General features: G+C 38.1%; 1 pseudogene; it reads left to right on the top strand.

The window, feature by feature from the left end:
• Window positions 1-5,151: 5,151 nt before the first annotated feature.
• Window positions 5,152-14,219, top strand: LOC100021281 (PWWP domain-containing protein 2A-like; annotated as a pseudogene).
• Window positions 14,220-19,826: the final 5,607 nt, after the last annotated feature.

Below are 19,826 nucleotides of genomic sequence, written 5' to 3' on the forward strand. Positions count from 1 at the left end.
TAGTTTACCAGCCTATGTCTCTTTCTCAAGTGACTTTTGGGAAAACAAAACTGGCCAACTCTTTCCCTCAGAATTTATGAAGTGCTACACAGCCAGAGCTTTACTTCCTATAGTATCCAGTCCTGTTTCTTTTGTTCCTCAGTTCTTTAACCTAGAAGTACAGAGTGCTGCCCTTGCTGGTACTATGGCAGTTTGAGATAATTTCTATCATGTGTGAACCTTTGAGAGGAAATGAGGGGGTCAGAGTATATGATAAAACTCTATTTCAAGCTGAGTGACTATTCCTCTACTCTTTTGCAAAGATCCTCTTTATGTTGGTTATCAAGGCATTAACAAATTTTTGCAGTTTGGAGCTGTGGGAAAGAGAAGTGATAAAATGAATGAAAAGACTGGATTTTGCAAAGCTATTTCATGAAAAGATGTGATGGAACTCTGGTGCCATGGAGGGATGGGAATGGAACATTTCAGCTAAGAAAAGGAGGAGCAGTTAGAGGCTGCTGGATCTTTTCTCTTTGACTTGAAGAGTGTAATAGATAGATATTCCTGAGGGTGTCTATTGATTGATACTGGATAACTAATGGATCGTGGTTTACCTACCCTCCTCCCTTTTCCTCCCACTTCAGAAGCCTTTTCTCAGCTTCCCCCTCCCTTCAAGTCACTCAGAGTGAACTATGAAATTTCAGAGGAAATACTCTTTTTCTATCCTTTTCTCAAGTAAGGGTTTATTTGGGGAAGACAGGAAAGGATGGATAGGGTTCTCTATTCTCTAAAATGAGGGTTAGGACGATATTGGGGAAATGGCAATCAGCCACTAGCAGGGACAGTCAGAGAGATAGGAGGACAACTGTTTGTCTTTCTTCTTTTTCTTCTAACCAGCCAGGTAAATATCAGAGATACAAATTAGCTCTTCAGACTCAGCTACTATCATCAGCCACACTAAAAGCCTCTTTTCTTCTCCCCTACTCTGTCAGAAGCCAAAAGACAGTCCAGCCCAGTTTAGCTGTTGGCTTAGCTCCAACTGTTTTTCCTGGTAACATTCTAAATGGAATGTTTCTTTTTGATTGGCAGCTAATGTCCTTTGCATGCATATATATTCTCTCTTTTACATCCCTTCCTTTTTTTTCTTCAATTTTGCAACCAGCAAAATTTTAATGATACTTACCTTTCATATATTTCTAACTAATTCTTACCATATACTATTTTAAATATTCCTTTACCTTCCCAAAATAACAAATCCTATCTTAGCTATTCTGTCTACCTAGGTCTATGCTAAGTTTGGGTATAGGAAAATGGTTTAGGTAATAGGAATTTACATGAACATGGTTTTTACATCATAACAAATCATGTAACAATTTTCAAAGCATTCCAACAATATCCATAACATTTTGAATATGCAACTGTCTTATCCCCTAATGTCTATAAATTTAACTAAGAAAATTTTCTAGTGCTAACATTTGCTAACCTAAATCATAATGCAATCTAACTTCTATATTTAAATAGTTCTATGTCTGTCTCTACTTCCCTAAGATTTTGAACAAATTCATTAAACTGTCTCAATAGTTAGTTATTAGAACATTAATAAATTATCCTAATATAGTTAGCTAGTTAGTAAATTAATATCTACATGTGTACATAAGTTGTGCCTATACAGATTTACATATGTACATATAAATTGTTCTTTATTTCTGTGCAAATTCATGCAGAGAAGAAATATCTTAGTCTGTTTGAATTTTCCACAGAAATTTATCAGTGTGACTTTTGTGTTTTGCCGCTATGCTATATACTTACCCATTCAGTGATATATCTTCCTTTTCTATGTAGGATGTGTATGCATATATGTGATGTTAACATGTATGATGCATTCTTACATATCCTCCTGATCAAAAGTCCAAACTTTCACAGTCTTTCCATGTCCTTTTATGTTGATTGTATAAACTCTGTCTTCACCATCTGGTCCTTCATCTCTTGTCATCTGGTCAGCATGCCAGTTGTCTACTTTCACTCTTGATTGTAGACCTGTGTTCTTCAATTCAGGAACCACTGAAACAATTGGTAATATGCATACGTGTAAGGTTTTTACATGTGCGTGTATGTAACATTGAAATTCTCGGAAGTAAGCTGAATTCTTCATGAATGCTTGTCAGACTTTATTATTTATTCTTCATGTGTGGAAATAAGCATTACATGTGTTTATCTTTGTGAGTGGAAGTAAGTATACATATGTTCATGCATGGAAATAAGATTTACTTGTACATCTTCATAAATGGGTGTAAGCAGTATAGCATGGTACATAGGTTCTTAGAATTTTGTCAAGAATATGATTTTGAAGTTTTCTAATCTTTTTTGATATTTGACTTTTTTCACAAGGAGATTCATTGTAAGTATTCTTATGTCTTGGAGATAGAATTTAGATATAATGTATTTTCATTTGAGATAACATTGTTTCTTTCTGTTCTGTTACTATGGCTATCAGATAAAATATGAAGAGATTTTCTTTGACTGCTAAACTTTCAAATGTATATTTTTTCTCTGTTTTATTGGCTTTTGCTGTGCTTTCCTTTGTTTTCCATAGGCTTTCATTCACAAAGGCTGTCATTGATTTATTCTTGGGCTATTCGTGTTGCTGCTCATGACTATGACTTTTTTATCAGGTGTCATATGCATGTATCTTCAGTGATGACATCGTTGTTTCTTGTGAGGTATCTGAAACTATGAGATAATATCTTCTATAAGGATAATTTTAGAGTTGTAACTTAAATCTAAATTAATTTGGTCACCAGGGGAAATCCCAAATAATAAAATACCCAAGTCAGCTGGAAATTATGGTGATTTTAATTAATAGAGAGAGAAGGAATTAAGGAGAAGGGGGGGGGAGTTTAAATTGCTCTGGCTCAGGCTGAGTCAGGCAGGAGTTAAAGGCCTTGGCCAAAGGGGCCTTCCTGAGCCCAAGGGAAAAGAAGTCAATCTTACCCAAGTCACCACAAGACTGTCTCAAGGAAGCTGTCTGAGGCAGCTCCTCCAGGCTGAGTTCCTCACCTGAACTCATCCTTATGTCTGAATGAATTAAATCTGAACTTTTCATCCTCTTTTATAGACTTTTCACTCTTTTGTTTCCTCCTCTAAATTTTCACATCTAGCAATCATATTAGACACTTTTCTCCAGGACTGCCCACTCTTTAGTTCTCATCTTCTCTGGTTAGATTATATCTTTTGAACTACTTTACACTTCTTTGTTAAGTTCACCTTTTGTTAGTTACTTGACCTTTTTGTGATTAATTTAACCTTTATAGGTACTTAACACCTTTTTTGTATTAAGATACTAAAAATAGACTTAGCTTAAAGTTCTAGCTTCACTATAAGGTGAGAACTAAGTACCTTCATTGTTCAATCAGGAGATTACAACTTTATCTTCCCCTAAAGTACCTGTCTGAGTAGGGTAGAATAATGTTTAAAGTACTACAAGACATTCCTGATCAAGTATCTCCATTGTAACAATCAGAAAATTACTACATCAAATCTTCTAAAGTAGGTCTGAGTAGGGTGGAGTAGTTTTAAAATTCACACTTCATGGTATATCCTCCTTCTCTCCCTTCCCCCTGTAGAGATTGTGTAGAGTGAAGGTTGAGAGATGTGGATAACCTGTTCCAGTTCTCAACTATACTTGACGTTAAAGTCTTTGATAACAAATTCATCCAATGTGAATCTATGCTTTTCTACCATTCTAGGTATTTGTGTCTGTCATAGTTATGAAGTTGCAGTTTTATGCTACAAGTTTAGGAGTGTACTCAGTGAATTACTTGTTCTTTTATGCTGGAATATATCCTTTTCTACCTAAGACTATTCTTCATTCTCATAAGATTTTGTGTAGTATGTTACCCTATGGAACTTCAACTAATGTTGGTTTCACTGTTTGATTCAGTATGAATGGTATTTGTCAAGTTTTTGAAGTTAGAGAATAGAAGTGAAATTGTGTATCTCTCCTCCTCCAGCTCTTAGTATGTTCTTTGATATCCACCTTCCCATTCAAAATCTGTATCTGTACAAGCCACATGGCTTCTCTATTCAACTTCTCTATAAAGTCATCTTCATTATTAACCCCTAATCTTGCATAAAGTTCTTCCAATGGTATGCAACTTGTTCTGTGCCCAAAGAATATCTCATCATCATAATCTTGGTGAGATTGTACTGGTTTCAGGTATTCAATTTTCTCACTTGTATCCCACACATCCCCTTCTTCGTCTACTTCTTCATAAAGCTTATAAAATTGGGGAGGGGAAAGCCCTGGAACCCAGTGCTGCCGCTGACATCGAAGCTGCCCCAGTCGGAGGAGGAGGAGGAGGAGGAGGAGGAGGAGGAGGAGGAAGAGGAGGAGGAGGAGGAGGAGGAGGAGGAGGAAGAGGAGGAGGAGGAGGAGGAAGAGGAGGAGAAGGAGGAGGAGGAAGAGGAGGAGGAGGAGGAGGAGGAGGAGGAGGAGGAGGAGGAGGAGGAGAAGGAGGAGGAGGAGGAGGAGGAGGAGGAGGAGGAGGAGGAGGAGGAGGAGGAGGAGGAGGAGGAGGAGGAGGAGGAGGAGGAGGAGGAGGAGGAGGAGGAGGAGGAGGAGGAGGAGGAGGAGGAGGAGGAGGAGGAGGAGGAGGAGGAGCCAGAAAGAAAATGGTGGCCATGGCTGCGCGACTGCAGTGTCCACAGGGAGGAAGATGGAACCCATCCCAGGCAGTGAAGCTGGTGCTGAAGCCCGCACCTATCCCTTGCTTGTGATCGCCACCGAAGCAATAGTGCTTGATGAGGCAGACAGCAAGCCCTAGCCTCAGGCCGAGGAGCTGCCTTTGCAGCAGCCAGGAGAGTCCGCCTGGAGTCCCGGGGTGGCGGGGCCTGAGAAGAAATCTCTCCACTGCCCTGAGGAGAGAGAACCTGAGGAGGAAGGGGAGGCAACGACAACCCTGCAGGGACCGGAGCTCTCGATGCCGCAGCTGAGGCCGGAGGAGGGGAAAGAGACAGCTCCTGAGGAACCCCGCCGCTGCCTCAGCTCCAGCCTGTAGTCCCGGCGCTAGTCCGGCGTGGCTCAGTTGATCCCGTGCTCGGAGGTGTGGGTCACCCTGGACCACATCATTGAGGTGTCCTTCCGTGGTGTCCTTCCGGCTCGGGGAAAAGCTTTTCTCTGAGGTCCTCATGAATCTGTCCAAAAGAGACCATGGTGCACTAGCCTTACTTTTGGTGGGAATTATATGCAGCCAGTCTGCTGAAGCAGTTTGGGCCCCATGGAATCCCTGTGACAATTTTCCCCAAAAGAGAATACAAAGATAAACCTGAAGCCATGCAGCTCCACAGTAGATCATTCCAAGAAGGGACAGAAATCAACTATGACATGAAAGGTGCTGGTCCTGATGACCATTCTCCCATTCAGCCACCTAAACTTAGCCTTGCTAAAAGCCTATGGACTTCTAAACCACCTCCTCTCTTTCATGAAGGAGCACCTAATACTCCCCCTTTGTTTATCAGGGACACATATAACAAATCAATACCTCATCCTCCTCCTTGGAAAATTAAATGCCCCAGAAGGAAAATATACAGGAAGGAACCCACTTCTATAATGAATGCTATCAAACTGTGACCCAGACAAGGCCTGTGTGACAAATGTTAAAACAGTGTTATTGCAAGAAAAGAAGGAAATTTAAAAAGGTGGCAATGCAAGTGACTCATCCAAATATGATGATAACAAAAAAATGAAGAAATTAGTGTAACTACTGTGAATAAAAAACTTAAAACTGACCATAAAATGGATGGGAAAAAAACAAAATGAAAGTCAGAAAAGAAATGCTGTGGTCAAAGTTTCAAATATTGCTCATAGCAGAGGCAGAGTAGTTAAAGTGTCTGCTCAGGCAAATACTTCAAAAACTCAGTTAAGTACTAAAAAAGTGCTCCAGAGTAAGAACATGGATCATGCAAAAGCTTGGGAAGTGTTGAAAATGGCCAAAGAGGACTTCCGGTTAAGATGGCGGCTTAGAGAAAGCTAAAGCTCAGATCTCCGGAAAACCCTTCCCGACCGATCTCAAACGATAAGCTCCTAAGGCGCCGAAATTCAAAACGATCAACAGCACAGACCCTGGGAACCCTCCTCCTGGAACTGGACCCGGATCAAAAGGTACGGCTCCCCTTAAAAGCCAGAACCCGAGATCCCTCGGACCTCAGGGGTAGGAGCGCAGAGTCCAAGGCTCCCGGAAGCCACAGCCCGGCCGGGCTCAGAGAGCAGAACCCTCAGGGCCTTCTACAGTCCCGGTGAAAGTTACTGCCTGGGGCTTCCACTGCAGAGAGCTGGTCGAAACAACAGCAACCCTCAGGGTGGGCAAGACAGCCTAACGGGCTGGATCCTGCTATCCAAGTCGCAGTGAAAGTCTTCGCCCTCGGAGCTTGGGCTAGCTGCAGCCCATCCCCCCCGCAGGCCGACGAAACAGCCTCACGGCCAGCGATTCTGAAGGCAACTTCCGGAAAGCGAGCCGGGGGGAGAGTGTGGCCTCGTGGTCCGACCCTTCCATTCCAGTTCCAGTGAGGCATATTCAGTTTAACCCAGGGAAAGCTCATAGAACCATCTGCCCAGGACTAAAGCCTCTGAACACCAGACAGAGACAAGAAAAACTAATCCTCCACATTCAGAAATGGCAAACTCCACAGAACCACAGAAGCCCCAAAATACCAAGAAAAATAAGAAGAAAGGGGCGACTTTGGACACATTCTATGGAGCCAAAATACAAAATACAGAGTGGACAGAAGATAATATAAAAGAAAATGCTCCAAAACCTTCCAAAGGAAATGGAAACTCTCCACAAACCTATGAAGAATTTGAATCAGAAATGACCAAAAAGATGGAAGCCTTCTGGGAGGAAAAGTTGGAAATAATGCAAAAGAAATTCACGCATCTACAAAACCAGTTTGACCAAACTGTAAAAGAAAACCAGGCTTTAAAGGCCAGAATCAGGCAGCTGGAAGACAACAATCATGTAAAAGAGCAAGAATCAATAAAGCAAAGCCAAAATACCAAGAAATTAGAAGAGAACATAAAATATCTCACCGACAAGGTGATAGATCTGGAAAATAGGGGGAGAAGGGATAATTTAAGAATAATTGGACTCCCAGAAAAGCCAGAAATAAACACCAAACTGGACATAGTGATACAAGATATATTCAAAGAAAATTGCCCAGAGATTCTAGAACAAGGGGGCAATACAGCCACTGACAGAGCTCACAGAACACCTTCTACACTAAACCCCCAAAAGACAACTCCCAGGAATGTAATTGCCAAATTCCAAAGCTATCAAACAAAAGAAAAAATCCTACAGGAAGCCAGAAAAAGACAATTTAGATATAAAGGAATGCCAATCAGGGTCACCCAAGACCTTGCAAGTTCTACTCTGAATGATCGTAAGGCATGGAACATGATCTTCAGAAAGGCAAGAGAGCTGGGTCTCCAACCAAGAATCAGCTACCCAGCAAAACTGACTATATACTTCCAAGGGAAAGTATGGGCATTCAACAAAATAGAAAACTTCCAACTTTTTGCAAAGAAAAGACCAGAGCTCTGTGGAAAGTTTGATACCGAAAATCAAAGAGCAAGGAATACCTGAAAAGGTAAATATTAAGGAAAGGGGAAAATGTTATCTTCTTCTTTTACTCAAACTCTCTTCTATAAGGACTACATTTATATCAACCTATGTATACTAACATGTGGGGAAAATGTAATGTATAAATAGGGGGTAAAGAAAGACCAAATAGAATAATCATTCTCACACAAAGATTCACATGGGAAGGGGAGGGGAAGAAAACTCCTATAAGAAGGAGAGGAAGAGAGGGGGGGGGTACTTAAACCTCAATCTCAGGGAAATCAGCTCTGAGAGGGAAAAACATCCAGATCCATTGGGATCTTGAATTCTATCTTACCCAACAAGGGTAAGGAGAAGGGAAAACCAAGGGGGGGGAGGGGGAGAGGGAGAACAAAAAGGGAGGGAAAGAGAGGGGGGAGGGGGAGGGAACAAAAAGGGAGGGACTAAAAAGGGAAACATCAAGGGAGGGGACAAGGGGGACTGTTTCAAAGTAAATCACTGGACTAAAAGGTAGAGCCGAAGAAGAAAAGGTTAGAATTAGGGAAGGCAATCAAAATGCCAGGGAGTCCACAAATGACAATCATAACTTTGAACGTGAATGGGATGAACTCACCCATAAAACGTAGACGAATAGCAGAATGGATTAGAATCCAAAACCCTACCATATGTTGTCTTCAAGAAACACACATGAGGCGGGTTGACACCCACAAGGTCAGAATTAAAGGATGGAGTAAGACCTTCTGGGCTTCAACTGATAGAAAGAAGGCAGGAGTGGTAATCATGATATCTGATAAAGCCAATGCAAAAATAGACCTGATCAAAAGGGATAGGGAAGGTAATTATATTTTGTTAAAAGGGACTATAGACAATGAGGAAATATCATTTATCAACATGTATGCACCAAATAATATAGCACCCAAATTTCTAATGGAGAAACTAGGAGAATTGAAGGAAGAAATAGACAATAAAACCATACTAGTGGGAGACTTAAACCAACCATTATCAAATTTAGATAAATCAAATCAAAAAATAAATAAGAAAGAGGTAAAAGAAGTGAATGAAATCTTAGAAAAATTAGAATTAATAGACATATGGAGAAAAATAAATAGGGATAAAAAGGAATACACCTTCTTCTCAGCACCACATGGCACATTCACAAAAATTGACCATACATTAGGTCACAGAAACATAGCACACAAATGCAGAAAAGCAGAAATAATGAATGCAGCCTTCTCAGATCACAAGGCAATAAAAATAATGATTAGTAATGGTACATGGAAAACCAAATCTAAAACCAATTGGAAATTAAACAATATGATACTCCAAAACCGTTTAGTTAAAGAAGAAATCATAGAAACAATTAATAATTTCATCGAGGAAAATGACAATGGCGAAACATCCTTTCAAACCTTTTGGGATGCAGCCAAAGCGGTAATCAGAGGTAAATTCATATCCCTGAATGCTTATATTAACAAACAAGGGAGAGCAGAGATCAATCAATTGGAAATGCAAATGAAAAAACTGGAAAGCGATCAAATTAAAAACCCCCAGCAGAAAACCAAATTAGAAATCCTAAAAATTAAGGGAGAAATTAATAAAATCGAAAGTGATAGAACTATTGATTTAATAAATGAGACAAGAAGCTGGTACTTTGAAAAAAACAAACAAAATAGACAAGGTACTGGTCAATCTAGTTAAGAAAAGGAAGGAAGAAAAGCAAATTCACAGCATTAAAGATGAAAAGGGGGACAGCACCTCCAATGAGGAGGAAATTAAGGCAATCATTAGAAATTACTTTGCCCAATTATATGGCAATAAATACACCAATTTAGGAGAAATGGATGAATATATACAAAAATACAAACTGCCTAGACTAACAGAAGAGGAAATAGAATTCCTAAATAATCCCATATCAGAAATTGAAATCCAACAAGCCATCAAAGAACTTCCTAAGAAAAAGTCCCCAGGGCCTGATGGATTCACCTGTGAATTCTATCAAACATTCAGAGAACAGTTAATCCCAATACTATACAAACTATTTGACATAATAAGCAAAGAGGGAGTTCTACCAAACTCCTTTTACGACACAAACATGGTACTGATTCCAAAACCAGGCAGGTCAAAAACAGAGAAAGAAAACTATAGGCCAATCTCCCTAATGAATATAGATGCAAAAATCTTAAATAGGATACTAGCAAAAAGACTCCAGCAAGTGATCAGAAGGATCATTCACCATGATCAAGTAGGATTCATACCAGGGATGCAGGGCTGGTTCAACATTAGGAAAACCATCCACATAATTGACCACATCAACAAGCAAACTAGCAAGAATCACATGATTATTTCAATAGATGCAGAAAAAGCCTTTGATAAAATACAACACCCATTCCTATTAAAAACACTAGAAAGCATAGGAATAGAAGGGTCATTCCTAAAAATGATAAACAGTATATATCTAAAACCAACAGCTAATATCATCTGCAATGGGGATAAACTAGATGCATTCCCAATAAGATCAGGAGTGAAACAAGGATGCCCATTATCACCTCTACTATTTGACATTGTACTAGAAACACTAGCAGTAGGAATTAGAGAAGATAAAGGAATTGAAGGCATCAAAATAGGCAAGGAGGAGACCAAGTTATCACTCTTTGCGGATGACATGATGGTCTACTTAAAGAATCCTAGAGATTCAACCAAAAAGCTAATTGAAATAATCAACAACTTTAGCAAAGTTGCAGAATACAAAATAAACCCACATAAATCATCAGCTTTTCTATATATCTCCAACACAGCTCAGCAGCAAGAACTAGAAAGAGAAATCCCATTCAAAATCACCTTAGACAAAATAAAATACCTAGGAATCTACCTCCCAAGACAAACACAGGAACTATATGAACACAACTACAAAACACTCGCCACACAACTAAAACTAGACTTGAACAAATGGAAAAACATTAACTGCTCATGGATAGGACGAGCCAATATAATAAAAATGACCATCCTACCCAAACTTATTTATCTATTTAGTGCCATACCCATTGAACTACCAAAATACTTCTTCACTGATTTAGAAAAAACCATAACAAAGTTCATTTGGAAGAACAAAAGATCAAGGATATCCAGGGAAATAATGAAAAAAAACACATATGATGGGGGCCTTGCAGTCCCTGACCTAAAACTATATTACAAAGCAGAAGTCATCAAAACAATTTGGTACTGGCTAAGAAACAGAAAGGAAGATCAGTGGAATAGACTGGGGGAAAGCGACCTCAGCAAGACAGTATACGATAAACCCAAAGATCCCAGCTTTTGGGACAAAAATCCGCTATTCGATAAAAACTGCTGGGAAAATTGGAAGACAGTGTGGGAGAGACTAGGAATAGATCAACACCTCACACCCTACACCAAGATAAATTCAAAATGGGTGAGTGACTTAAACATAAAGAAGGAAACCATAAGTAAATTGGGTAAACACAGAATAGTATACATGTCAGACCTTTGGGAGGGGAAAGGCTTTAAAACCAAGCAAGATATAGAAAGAATCACAAAATGTAAAATAAATAATTTTGACTACATCAAACTAAAAAGCTTTTGTACAAACAAAACCAATATAACTAAAATCAGAAGGGAAACAACAAATTGGGAAAAAATCTTCATAGAAACCTCTGACAAAGGTTTAATTACTCATATTTATAATGAGCTAAATCAATTGTACAAAAAATCAAGCCATTCTCCAATTGATAAATGGGCAAGGGAAATGGATAGGCAGTTCTCAGATAAAGAAATCAAAACTATTAACAAGCACATGAAGAAGTGTTCTACATCTCTTATAATCAGAGAGATGCAAATCAAAACAACTCTGAGGTATCACCTCACACCTAGCAGATTGGCTAACATAACAGCAAAGGAAAGTAATGAATGCTGGAGGGGGTGTGGCAAAATAGGGACATTAATTCATTGCTGGTGGAGCTGTGAACTGATCCAACCATTCTGGAGGGCAATTTGGAACTATGCCCAAAGGGTGCTAAAAGAATATCTACCCTTTGACCCAGCCATAGCACTGCTGGGTCTGTACCCCAAAGAGATAATGGACACAAAGACTTGTACAAAAATATTCATAGCTGCGCTCTTTGTGGTGGCCCAAAACTGGAAAATGAGGGGATGCCCATCAATTGGGGAATGGCTGAACAAACTGTGGTATATGTTGGTGATGGAGTACTATTGTGCTAAAAGGAATAATAAAGTGGAGAAGTTCCATGGAGACTGGAACAACCTCCAGGAAGTGATGCAGAGCGAGAGGAGCAGAACCAGGAGAACATTGTACACAGAAACTAATACACTGTGGTATAATCGAAAGTAATGGACTTCTCCATTAGTGGCGGTGTAATGTCCCTGAACAACTTACAGGGATCCAGGAGAAAAAAACACCATTCATAAGCAAAGGATAAACTATGGGAGTGGAAACACCGAGGAAAAGCAACTGCCTGAATACAGAGGTTGAGGGGACATGACAGAGGATAGACTCTAAATGAACACTCTAATGCAAATACTATCAACAAAGCAATGGGTTCAAATCAGGAAAACATCTAATGCCCAGTGGACTTACGCGTCGGCTATGGGGGGTGAGGGGGGGAGGAAAAGAAAATGATCTATGTCCTTAACGAATAATGCTTGGAAATGATCAAATAAAATATATTTTAAAAATAAATAAATAAATAAATAAATATTAAAAAAAAAAGAAAATGGCCAAAGAAAAGGCACAAAAGAAACAGAGTGAAACTTCCACTTCCAAAAATTCACTTTCTAAGGTTCATTTCACTCAGCAGTTTCAGAACATCAGCTCAGGTTCCCTTCCACCCCAGTTGTGTTTGAAGCCACAAAGATATAGAAATAAAGAAAACGACTCTTCTCTGAAGGCTAGACTTGAGAAAATGCGGAGTGGCAAGATGGCACCCAAACCCCAGTCTCCCTGCACCTCTACCTGCTCAGCATGTGAGGCCCCTTCAGAAAATCATAGTCCCTCAAAAGGTCCTGAAGAGGCCAGCAGTGAGGTTCAGGACACAAGTGAAGTACGTGTGCCTAATGAGCAGGATGAACAGCAGACACTGGGCAAAAAGGGCAGCAAAAGCAATATCACTGTTTACATGCCCCTAAATCAAAAGAAATCTGACTCTTCCAGTGTATCAGTGTGTAGCATTGATAGTACAGATGATTTGAAATCTGAAAGCTTTGATTTTTCCTCCAGGTAGTATGCATGCACCTTCCACCTCTTCCACTTCATCCTCTTCAAAGGAAGAGAAAAAGCTCAGTAATTCCTTGAAAATGAAAGTCTTTTCCAAAAAGTCTCTAAATGCATCACACCAGATGGCAGCACCATATGTGTAGGAGACATTGTCTGGGCCAAGATTTATGGCTTCCCATGGTGGCCAGCCCGTATATAATTGTAAGCTGTTAGTCCGACAGGAGTCCCGTATTATATGGTTTGGGTCTCCAACAACATCTTTCCTTGCACTATCACAACTGTCCCCCCTTTTAGAAAACTTCCAGTCACGCTTTAATAAGAAGAGAAAGGGCTTGTATCGCAAGGCTATCACAGAGGCAGCTAAGGCTGCAAAGCAGCTGACTTCCGAAGTGTGTGCCCTGTTGACACAATTTGAAACGTGAACATGGACAGTAAGGTAGGCAAGAAAAGTTTGGAGGCTCCACAAATTTTATTAGGATAGTTAGAAATAACTTACACAAAGTAGACTTGGCCAAATTGGAAAGAGAAAAAGAAGTTGAACTCAGTTGGCTACTTTATACTAAAAATGATCTCTTGATAACTTTCTTGACAGGCAAACTAAACCAATTGAACATGCAATCAAATTTTTTCTTAATGTGAGGTTAGCAATATTTTCAAATAAAAATCTTTCATTTTAAAATTCCTCAACCTTACCCCAAGGCATAGGAGCCATAACAGTCTCAATTGAAAGGCATTTATTTCCAGGAAATATGTATCAGTTTCTTCCAAATATGTAGCCTATTATTATGTGACATAGGTTACTGAAATGGGGGATGGTAGTACTAGCTATGAGTGGGGGTGGTCCAGTAGTTTGGGATTTTATTGACCACTTGCTTTTATTTTATTTTTTTTTTATATAAATTAACGAACACATAGGCCTTTCTCTGCACACAAGTTTGACACTTCAGTTTTTGACAAACTGAAATAGGGATGGATGCTCACCATTTAGAGGCAGGTTGCAAAATTGCTCAAGAGTTTGGGATCAAGGGCTGTCAATGCTGCATAATTGTAAATCATATCTTCCAGGTTTTCTTCCATTGAAAAAAATCTTCCAAGCTTATGACTTGGGAGTTTAGATAAAGAGGTTTGTTTTGGGGGGAAAAATGTAAATAATTGATTGCTAAATTGGTCAGATTTTCTCCTGAGTGTTCCTAAATTTTTAGAATATGTTCTAGTAAATTACACTTTGTGAATTATTTGTCATGTGTAATTGTTGCATTTTAGATATACCTAATTTCATAATTTTGAAATTTTGCAGGTCAGAAAGTGAGAAAATGTAATCTTATATGTACAAAATATGTAAATAAAATTGACTAAATCTGAAAAAAAATAAAGCTTATAAAATTGACAAGGCATTTGTTCTAAATCATCTTGATCCATTATTATTACACCCTCTGGTATTCCTTCTGATTCAGTATCTGAATCTGAATCACTGAATCCAATCTTGCATTTTTCTCAATGCCATGTAAACTTTTGTCAGATGTTGGTAACTCTGGCTTTGTGTGTTGATCTAAGTCTATGTCACCAGCATTTATGCTGCCCAAATCAGTTTCTAGTTATTTCTCACTACTAAGCTTTAGATTTTCATTTTGAATTGGTAAACTTGATGGTATGGGGTTAGCTTCTTCTTGCAGATATTCTATACTGTTAATAATCATAGATCCTACTCTATCACTAGCCTGAGGTTTATGTTCATCTTCACTTTCTTTTGACCATGTAGAGCAGTGGTTCTCAACCTTTCTAATGCCATGACCCCACAATACAGTTCCTCATGTTGTGGTGAGCCCAAACCAAAAAATTATTTTGGTGGCTACTTCAAAACTGTAATTTTTCTACAGTTATGATTTGGAATGTATATGCCTGATATGCATCATGTATTCTCATTGCTACAAATCAAACATAATTTAAACATAGTGATTAATCACAAAAACAATATTTAATTATATGTTGAGAAATATTAATCCAGCAGGAGATAGCCTGAGCGCTGGGGCGGGAGGTAAGTCCTGCCTGGGGAGGGGGTCCACAAATGCTGCCTTCTTCTTCCTGTCGTCTCCCTCCAGCTCGAGCTGAGGCTTCACTTTGCTGGGGTTACTCGGCTCCATTATCCACTCCAGGAGTTATGCACTCCAGGACTCATTCTGTACCCCTCCGGAGACAGCACCTGGGTGCTCTCTCTGGGTCTCTGTTTGAGTCCGGTCTCCAGGCAACAGGGTAAATCCATTGCCCCTCATAGGGGGAGGGCTGCTGCTAGGTAACTAATATTAGTACAATGTGTGGGCAGCAGGGTCCCCGTTCTTTCCGAGATCTTGCTGTAAAGTAGCACTATTTCTCAGCGGCTAAAGCCATCGGAAATATATATTTTCCGATGGCTTTAGGTGACCCCTGTGTTTTGGTCATTGGACCCCCGCTGGGATCGTGACCCACAGGTTGAGTACTGCTGATGTAGAGATAGGAATTTTTCCCTCTATGTTATTATTTTCTGGGAATAAGTTTAGTACGTCTGCATGTCCCCCTGCATCATCAGTAGGACATGTGCCTTCATTCTTTCCTATAGTAGTACATACATATGTTTCTGGTTTTGCAGCTAAGGTATTTATAGTTACTAAGTCATTGTTCATTCCTTTGCTACCCTCTGTCAGCTGTATATGTGGACCAGTTAATTCTTTTATATTTAATTCATTTCCTATGAAGTCAACATTTGAGGTTGAATGTACAATATCCTCTACTACATTGGAATATGAATTTAAATCATAACTGTTGCTTATTTCACATAAGTTTATTTGGCCAGATTCCCCTCTGCCACTTAGAATGTTGGCTTCAAATCTGCCATTTGAATCCATGGTTGTTCTTTCAGTTACTAAAACTTCTATTCCATTCCCCTTTTCAAATTCAACTGTCACATTACCTCCATTACTTTGCATAGGATTATTGTTTTCAAATGTAATTTCAGCTTCATTTTCAGTGAATTTTGTCTTATCTAAATCAATGGTTGATGGATGGAAAATTTCTGCTTCTGGATTCAAATTAGATGCTTTTTTCTAAGGGATTTTGTGCCCTAAAGCTATTTATATAACTAACTGAGTTTGATGGAATGTAATGCAAGTCTGTGAATGGTTTCAAAGCATTTTCATCTTTAGTAACAGTACCTTGTAGGGAATTGAAATTATGTTTCTGTGTATCTTTCACTAACTCCTGCTTGATTTTATATGACTTTGTCTCTCATTTACAAAATTCAATCCCAGAGCCCAGTCTGAACTGAAAAAAGTTCTCTAATAATGATTTGACTTCATTTGCACTTTTTTCCTGTGTGGTTGCTATGCAGCTTTTTTTCTAAATCTCTTATACCAATTGCTATTTGTGAAATTATTTCTTTTATTTCTACATCTATCTCTTGTACTAATCTCTTTCTTTCTCTTGAATTAATGAAATAGCAACCACTCACAGATTCACTTTCTTGCACAAATTTTTCATTGTTTCTCATCTTTTTTCTACTGTTTTTACCAGCAGTCACTTTTTCACTCTCTTTCATCTCCATGTATTATATATATTAAAGTCCTGGCTTCATAATTCTTTCCTAATCATGTCTGAATATTTAGGTTTAGATTCAGAGTCAATGGCATGTTGCATTGCTTGCAAATCATTTGCTTGCTTGGTGGAGTTTAGCTTGCAATGAGAACAACAAGGGGAATTTTGCTTTTTTGTGTATCTATTTTGTGTGGTCTTGTTGTCATTGACTTCATATTTCTTCAAAAAACAATTTTTTATCAAGTGTCCTCTCTTGTGGCAAAAAAAAAAGCATTGCCTGGTGTCTCTAGTTTCTCTATTATTAGTCATTTTCTCCTGTTTGATAGAAAACAGAAAAGTAAAAATCCAGAAACTTTGCTTATTTCCATTGTCACACCATTCAGCTGAAGCAACAGTCTTATTCTTTATTTGATCCTTCTCTTTCCCCAGACTGTGCCTTGTTTCTGTGTGTGTGTATGTGTAGGAGGGGGATAAATTGTTTGGTGAATTTCCTATGTATCCTATTAGATTTCTTCAGATTTGACAAATAACCTTTTTTTTCTCTTGGCTGGAATTATTTCCCTTCAGCATCTCTCATCTTTCCTGGGCTGACTTGACCTTTAGCATTTTTTTAAACTCTTTACCTTCCATCTTGGAGTCAATACTGTGTATTGGCTCCAAGGCAGAGGAGTGGTAAGGGCTAGGCAATGGGGTCAAGTGACTTGCCCAGGCTCACACAGCTGGGAAGTGTCTGAAGCCACATTTGAACCCAGGACCTCCCATCTCTAGGTCTGGCTCTCAATCCACTGAGCTCCCCAGCTGCCCCCACCCATTAGCATTTTAGACAACAGGAAACGTCTTTCCTCTGAACTCTTTGAAATCTGCTTTCCAATATGTATGGTGTTTATTAGACCTCATCAAGTTTTCCTTTTCTCTCTGACCAACTCCTGAATGGAGTAGTCATTTCTATTTTGTGTTTCCATAATATTCCCCTCAGTAAGTATCTTCTCCATATTGAAATAAATTTAAATTTTTTAAATCACCTTTTTTATTGGTTTCTTTAAAATTTGAAGAATTACATTGTTATTAAGCTAAATCAAAAAGGGATTAACTATACTTACTGCAGCAAAGGAAAAATTCTAGTTCATTTGTACTACTCTGTAACATCTATCTGCCAAGATTTTGATCTATTCACTGGATTTATCTATTTCCAATTTTTGTCCAGGTGATTTTTAGTATACACAGAAGAAATTATTATTTCTGTTTCTCTTTCCATTGATCCCATCCAAATATTTTCCACTGTTTTACTGATCTAGTCTTGAAAGATATATTATTTGTGAATATGCTTTCTTAATATTGTTTTTTTCTTTTTCTTTTTACTTTTTTCCATGGTTTAATGACTTATCTTTTCTCCCTGCCCTCATCTCTTCCCACTCCTGGAGTTGACAAGCAATTCCACTGGGTTACACATATATACATTATCACTCAAATGCATTTCCATATTATTCATTTTTTGAAAAGAGCAATTCTTTAAAACCAAAACTCCAAACCACTGACCCATATAAATAAGTGATAAATGACATGTTTTCTTTGGGATTTCTACTCCAACCTTTCTTTCTCTACATGTGGATAGCATAAATCCCACAGAATTATCCTGGATAATTGTATTGCTATAAGTAGCAAAGTCAATTATATGTGATTGCCCCACAATGTTACACTTTCTGCGTATGATGTTCAGGTTCTGCTTATTTCATTGCACATCAGTTTAAGTTCTTACAGAAAACCATCAATTCATAATTCCTTTTAGCATATTCTCCAAACAAGGGATGTCATCTCATTTTCCAATTTTTTGAAACCACAAAAAGCACAGCTTTAAATATTTTTGTACAAACAGGACCTTGCCCAGTTTTTTTTTAACTCTTTCAGATATATACCCAGTAATGTTAATGCTAGATCAAAGGGCATGAATTCTTTTAAATCCCTTTGGGCATGATTCCAAATTGCACTCAAGAATGGGTCAGATAAATTCACAACTCCACCAACAATGCATTAGTGTCCCAACTTTGCACATCCCCTCCAGCATTTATTATTTTCCTTTAATGTCGCAATGGTCACTCTAGTAGGTGTAAGGTGGTACCTCAGAGTTATTTTGGTCTGCATTTCTCTAATCAGGAGGGATTCAGAACATTTTTTCATATGTTTATTGATAGCTTTGATGTCTTCATCTGAAAACTGTCAATTGGGGAATTGTTTTATTTCTTATAAATTTAACTTAGTTCTTTGCATTTTGAGAAATTCAATGTTTGTCAGATAATTTTGTTATAAATTTTTGTTTGTTGCTTCCATTCTAATTTTATTGCATTAGTTTTGTTTGTACAAAAAAAAAACCTTTTAACTTAATATAATCAAAATTATTCGTTTTACATCTTCTACTGTTCTCTATCTCTTGCTTAGTCTTAAATTCTTTCCTTTCCCATAGATCTTACAGGTATACTATTCTATGTTCACCTAATTTACTTATAATTTCCCTCTTTATATTTGTCATTTTCCTATTCTGTAGTTATCTTGATATAAGATGTGAGATGTTGATCTAAATCTAATCTCTCCCATAATGTTTCCCAATTTTCCTAGCAATTTTTGTCAAATAGTGAATTCTTGTCCCAAAAGCTGATATCTTTGAGTTTATTGAACACTATATTGTTGATGTCATTTATCCCAAGTCTATTCCATTTATCCACCCCTCTATCTCTTAGTCAGTACCATATTGTTTTGATGATTAATGCTTTATAGTATTGATCTGGAATTGGTATGCCTCCATCCTTCATACTTTTCTTTCATTAGTTCCTTTGATAGTCTTCATCTTTTATTCTTCCAAATCAACTTTGTTATAGTTTTTTCTAATTCTATAAACATGCTCTAGGGTAGTTTGTTAGGTATAGCACCTACTTAATATAAATTAAGTAAATTAATTTAGGTAGGATTGTCATTTTTATTATATTAGCTCATCCTACCCATGAGCAACTAATATTTTTCCAATTGTTTAAATCTAGTTTTATTTGTGAGTGTTGTAGTTGTGTTCATATAATGTAATTCCTGAATTTGTCTTGACAAATAGATTCCCAAATATTTTATATTGTCTTTATTGACTTTCAATGGAATTCTCTTTCAAACTCTTGCTTTCTGAGTTTTGTTTTCAATAGGAATGAGTGTTGTATTTTGTCGAAGGCTTTTTCTGCATCTATTGAGATAATCATGTGATTTTTGTCGGTTTGCTTATTGATATGGTCAATTATGTATGAATCCTACCTGATTGTAGTGGATAACCCTTGTGATGACTTGCTGGAGTCTTTTTGCTAGGATCCTATTAGTTTATTATTATTATTATTTATTTATTATTATTATTAGGGAGATTGGCCTATAGTTTTCTTTCTCTGTTTTTAACCTGT

This window comes from Monodelphis domestica, chromosome 2 (assembly GCF_027887165.1).
Source record: "Monodelphis domestica isolate mMonDom1 chromosome 2, mMonDom1.pri, whole genome shotgun sequence".
NCBI classification, from domain to species: domain Eukaryota; kingdom Metazoa; phylum Chordata; class Mammalia; order Didelphimorphia; family Didelphidae; genus Monodelphis; species Monodelphis domestica.